At 38.0% G+C, this 6,000-nt stretch overlaps 1 protein-coding gene across 3 annotated transcripts in view; it reads left to right on the top strand.

The window, feature by feature from the left end:
* The first annotated feature begins 5,762 nt into the window (after nucleotides 1–5,762).
* prom (prominin) overlaps nucleotides 5,763–6,000 on the top strand; it is a 79,870-nt gene continuing 79,632 nt past the window's right edge. For all 3 annotated transcript variants that reach the window (XM_067771667.1, XM_067771668.1, XM_067771666.1), the window contains exon 1: nucleotides 5,763–5,872. The gene's annotated coding sequence lies outside the window, so the exon portion shown is untranslated. The remainder of the gene's footprint in view (nucleotides 5,873–6,000) is intronic.

The raw sequence follows: 6,000 nt of genomic DNA, 5'->3' as shown, positions 1-6,000 counted from the left end.
GAAATTGTAGTTAAGGATAAAATATTCTTCGCAGTAAAGACCTTGATTTCACCTAATCAGCATGGATTCATGCCTGGCAGATCAACTGTAACTAATCTAGCAGTATTTTCTGAATACTGTATTTCTTCATTTAATAGGAGGGCGCAAGTTGATACTATCTATACCGATTTTTCGAAGGCTTTTGACAAAGTCAACCATTCATTACTAATATCTAAACTTGCTGGCTTCGGCTTCCATTCTAGTATGCTATCTTGGGTGAGATCTTACTTGGCAGATCGTAGCTGTGTTGTTGTGGTAGATGGTATTTCTTCGCGGTCGTTTACTGCCAATTCTGGTGTACCCCAAGGGAGCGTGTTGGGTCCCTTATTATTTGTTATCTTTATTAATGACATACGTCATTGTTTCAGTTATGCTGAATTCTTATTGTTTGCTGATGACTTGAAAATTTTTGCATCAATCACGACTCAATCTGAGTCCACTATGCTCCAAGCTGATCTTGATAACGTAATGGACTGGTGTATACGGAATCGTCTGCTTTTAAATATAAGTAAATGTTTTAGTATTACCTTTGCTAAAACTCGAAATGTTCTTCCTGTTTCGTATCATATTGGGGACTCTACGCTGAGGGTTGTTGATGAAATATCAGATCTTGGTGTAGTCTTTGATGCGAAGTTTCTATTCCACAGTCAGATTAATTATGTCATTGCGAAGTCTTATTCTACACTCGCGTTCATTCGCCGTTTCAGTATGGATTTTAGTGATCCTTATACTTTAAAACTTTTATTTACAACCCTAGTGCGGTCTAAACTAGAATATGCTGTTTTCATTTGGAGGCCGTACCATGCCTGCCATATAGACCGACTTGAGCGTATTCAGAAAATATTTTTGCGATTTGCCCTCCGGTCTTTGCGTTTTCAGGACCCTGTTCCAACATACAGTTCTAGGTGTCTTTTAATTAACCTTAAATCTTTAGTGAGTAGAAGATCAATGCTTTCATTGACATTTTTATATGATATCATCAATGGGACGGTTGACTCGCCCTATCTTTTAGAACGTATACGGTTCAATGTACCATCGCGAACCCTTCGATGTCACGATTTTTTCTGGTTAGATAGATTTAGAACGACTTATGCTTCCAACTCTCCAATTGCTAGGGCAATGAGGGAGTTTAATTTGCTGTATTCTATAGATATTGATTTTGCATTAAATAAATTTAGGTTTAAACTGCTATTGAATGAAATTATTTGAATATTTTATATTTATTAGTTAAGATATATTAGTAAATAGTCTGTAAGGAGGTTCTGATTGTCCTAGACTATAATATGAATAAATAAATAAATAAATAAATAAATAAATAAATAAATAAATAAATCAATAGTAAATGCGAATGCCATAATCAAATGATTTAGCCAGCATTAACATATACATATGTACATTTGTATGAGAGCAAGCAACTAACAGTATGTAGTTTTGAAAAATAAAATTTTTAGTTAGAAAGGGTATTGCTTGATGGTAATTTGTTAACAAAAGTTCTAGAGGGTAAAATGAAGTTAAATATCAAATGGCGCAGCGAATTATAAATGAAGGCTCATTCCTTTTCAAGTCACCCGGTCCATGCAGCACATGATTTTTGATTTCGATGAAATTTTAATATGTTGTTCTTTGGTCAAAGTAATGAAACACGTGTCCTTTTTTTGCCTCAAAAAAATTAATAAAATAATTCAAAATCGAGCGATTTATTTTTTAATTTGAAATTATTGTGAGGTATTTAATATTTATGCAGAGAAATACTCAATATTAAAGCATTTATTATTCTCAGTTTCTTTTTAAAAATTTAATGTCTGTTCGTCTTGGCTCTACCTCACACCTTCTTGCACAGGTCACCGGTCACCTAAGTTTCGCTTTAAGTCATTGCGCTTTATTCTGGTCAACAATTTCAGTTATTACTAATGCAAAGTTTTAATCAGCAGGGAGTCAAACTTCCAACGTAGCAATAATTTTTCAAGTCTATTACAAACCTTGTAATACTGCTGGCAACTAAGGTCAGAGCTCCATAAGTAGCCATTAGGGTATTTAAAGTCTTAGCTTTTTAAGTGAAATAGTTAGCAAATGAGTTAAAACTCTACAATGCCTCATGAGGCTCGTTACGGAGTTCTGGCTTAACTCTAACATAGACTTTTTCAAGTAAATAATGTTTAATCCTGAATTTGGTGAAACGTGAATAAGCCGCTTACGCATTAAAAATAGAAAAAAGAAACAGAAATATGCAAGCAAATCGCATGCAGTTTGTAAACTTAGCCACGCGCATTGGTCCATTGACCTAGAGAGGGCTTTGTGAAACGCGGTAAATAGAAAAACTTAGCAACTTAGCGTTATACTTCCGTGTAGCATTGAAAAGGAGAGTTAGCTTGTGAGCTGAGGCTCGGTTATCGGTTAGGAGCTAACTTGAACACAATCTAAGGGTGATACTGACTTCACTTCACTCACAGCGAATCGCTGCGTAGTAGCGATGTAGTTACGGAGATGGTACTGGTTGGTTGCCACCTGTATACCAAAGTCCCGAGCGCAGGTAGCTCACGGGCGCCATTTTGATGCACATTTCTCCCGGAACTAATTGCTGTTGATTTCTCATGGCTAGTTAATCCTCCGTTCGAACTATTTGAAGTATACGATGAACCTACTGATATCTTTTACAGAGCATTTTGCTACTTCCTTAAGTTCCAGCAGTATACAACTACCCATGGTTAGAAGCTTAGTGTGTGCTAGATCTGCGTATTTACACAAGTAGTGCGCGAGAGTTTCTTTGCGACCCTCCTCGCCGCAGCTCTTACAAATGCTATTAAATGGCTTCAGCATGCAGGCCAAGTGGCCAATGGCCCGTGATTATGGCAGTGATAATAAAGATTACTTTCCTTAACTAATTTGAAAGGTCCTCTGTTCTCTTACTGTCGCAAGTCGATTTTTTTTGTTTTCTTGGTTATCTTAAGGTGTCCGATGAATACCAGTTGGAGACGGATAACTTCTGGAAACCCATGTATGGTTCTTTTAATTCATGTAATTAGACGATGAATCTCGACTGCCTCCACATCCTCCAGCTATGCCACTGCCCCTGCAAGTTCGTCTGCTTTCTCTTTGTCCTCGATGTTGCTGTAACCAGGTACCCATATAAGAGTTATGTTTGAGAAGTTAGCTGCAGCTTCAAGCAACCTCTTGCAACTGCGGACGGCCTTAGATGAAGTGATGGGGGAGTTAAGCACCATGAGCGCTACTTGGCTAACTGAGTAGATGCTATCTGAGTAGACTCCCAGAGTCTTACTGCCGAACAAGTTGCGAATTCACGTATGTGAAGGTCTAAAGGTAGCTCGTTAAGGAGCACATATAAGTAGTCCTTCAGTTGGACACGACCTTAGTGCACCCGTAACCCCTCCGCGGGCTTCCCACTGTACTCTATTCATATTTTAAATGTTGTACTCTTTGTCCATGGCCGGCCACCATTCTATGGTCGTATATAGTCACATCGCGAGTTTGGGTTTTAGATCCCAGTTTCTGCTGGCAATTCTTTGACACGAATAGAAGGCTATGTTAGCCTTTTCGACCCTATTTGGTTGTCAGTTAAGCTTGCTATCTACTTCGACGCCCAGATACTTGACTCTCGGGGACATAGTGAGATCAGTAGTTGAAGATAGTACTACGCCGAAACCTAATTGTTACCATAGCCAAATATAATATGGGATAGCACGCTTTAATATACATGATAATGATAGATGAGCCTCAGTAAACTTAATACTCTGGTGTCAAAAACTTTGCAGAAAGAGCCCAACTTCTGTCCAAAGGTGACGTCTGAGAAGCGCTTGCTTAGCTAGCTCGATGCTGTACCAGCCACCGCATTCTTCATAGGAGCAACGTTCGCCGAGAAAACGCCTGAGTGAACTCAAAATCTAAGTTTCCATCCCTTGAGAGACTACCTTTCTTCCACCTCCCCATTCAGCTTGGATTCATTCGTTGAAAAATTTTGCACTCCATGTCCATGTCCGCCTAAAGTTAATATAACTGGTAAAGTTGGGAAATAAGCAAGAACACAGTAACCTGCATTTCTAGGGACGAAGTGAAAAACTGGAATAAATTGTCTGGTCAACTGGGTGCAGATTCATGCTGGAGATAATTTCCAGTGAAAGAGCTGCACGAAAAGCACAGCGCTTTTTTTTGTAACGTTTTATTCCTCTTGCCCATGGTTGCGATGTTAAGTACTCCCCGCGAGACCAGAAGTCTTTGGAAGAGAATACGCTTGGCAAAGATGTGAAACAGCCAAGGCAGTCAAGGATTTCTTATCTCTGACTTCTACACTAAGCTTTGGCGACAGCTCGCTGACAAGTATTAACTCTAGTTACCAAACCGTGTGAGACAGTGTTAAATGAACTTTTGCCAACATAGGGTTGATTTAAATCAAGTGAGATTGATACTGGTGGATGGAATTAGACAATAGGCCAATTTCCTTAAGGAATGTGGAAGTGAGATGACCTAGAAGGTTTGATAAAGCCATATCAAGTCGTTTTCGAATATATATCATCATCGAAAGTACTCACCAAAATCTTCGGGGAGCAAAGATGAGGTCGACCTTGAAGTATGTAAGATTATTTTGCAGCCCAGATCACATGATACCACTCATGATAGCGATCTTTAAATGCTTCTTCACATTTTTGAGTGCCTCTGCTTCGACTTGAATTGCCCCGCGCGCCTGATCCTCTTATGTACTCGCCTTAAGAGACAATTTTAAAATATGACAACTATTTCTTCTTTCAGCAGTAAAAGATCTTATTGCCTTGTTTATTTGGTATGATTGGCATGGCTCTGCAGGCTCGTTTGAAGCTCAGTTTATAACAGCTACCGTATCCTATAGATTCTTCTGATAACTACTTAAGAAACTTAGAAACACCGATCAAGTATATAAATTATCACATACTTTCAGGATGTTGACATTGTGTGGAAATACGCTTGCTCATGAGCAATCAGGTAGTCCCATCAAGCATAAATTTCGTGTTACTTAATATTAGTGGCAGGACCTTATCTAGAATTGTGTAGCTTTAGGAATTTATTGTGGGTCTTTTAAGTTGAACACCGTTCCATGATTCCTTGGTTCTAACCCCCTGATGGAAAATTGAACCTGCAGAAAATAAGGCGATATCATGTATGTTGATCGGAGTCGTTTCAAAGTTAAGGTCCCTCAAAGAAAAATTAAAAACATACTTCGAGGCAAGTCCAGCTTAGTTAACGCTTAATATAAACAAAATATTTCTCAAATTCAATTTGCGCCTAAAATTATGCTGCTCACGATATCAATGCACAAATCAAGCCTTTAAGGTGATTACAAAACTGAGAAACTTTTAAAGTCTGATCTGATTCTGTTGTTTACCAACTATTTGATTTTCATGTTATCTTCCTCTTTTATTTTCTATTATCTTTCTCTATTTCACGTGTTCTAAACAATTTAATGAAAACAATTGGAAGCACCTAAACAAAACTATAATTGGCGCTTGGAAAATGCCAGCATGTTAGAATTCTATTTTGCTCGTATTCAAACAATTTTCTTTTCAAAATTCTGTTTTTCACAACATCCGCCTTCCAAATGCTTGCTTCCAGACTTAAACTGCTATACGGGTACACGCCCATTCCTCTTTTTCCATGGGCAGAATTTCTATGTTTTCTTGATCGACTTTTTGTTAGAAAAATTAAATTCTCTTTCAGTTGCGGTGTGTCTTGTGGCGGCTTCAGAACGTTATTTTGAAGAAAGCGCAGTAAAGTGTGAAAAATATGCTAACAATTGAAAAAAAGTTTTTAAAGTATAGTGAAACTTAAAGAAAAACTTAAGTAAAATGTAGAGTTTAAAAGAATAATGTTTTTTTTTTTCAACAACGACTTGCATATTTTTAGGCGCAAGCTGTAGAGCAAAGTTGAGGTCGACCTTGAAGTATGTAAGATTATTTTGCAGCCCAGATCACATGA

The sequence above is a fragment of the Eurosta solidaginis genome, chromosome 3, assembly GCF_040869045.1.
Source record: "Eurosta solidaginis isolate ZX-2024a chromosome 3, ASM4086904v1, whole genome shotgun sequence".
NCBI classification, from domain to species: domain Eukaryota; kingdom Metazoa; phylum Arthropoda; class Insecta; order Diptera; family Tephritidae; genus Eurosta; species Eurosta solidaginis.
The sequence above is the reverse complement of the archived record's forward strand: the minus strand, read 5'-3'. Positions and strand labels throughout refer to the sequence as shown.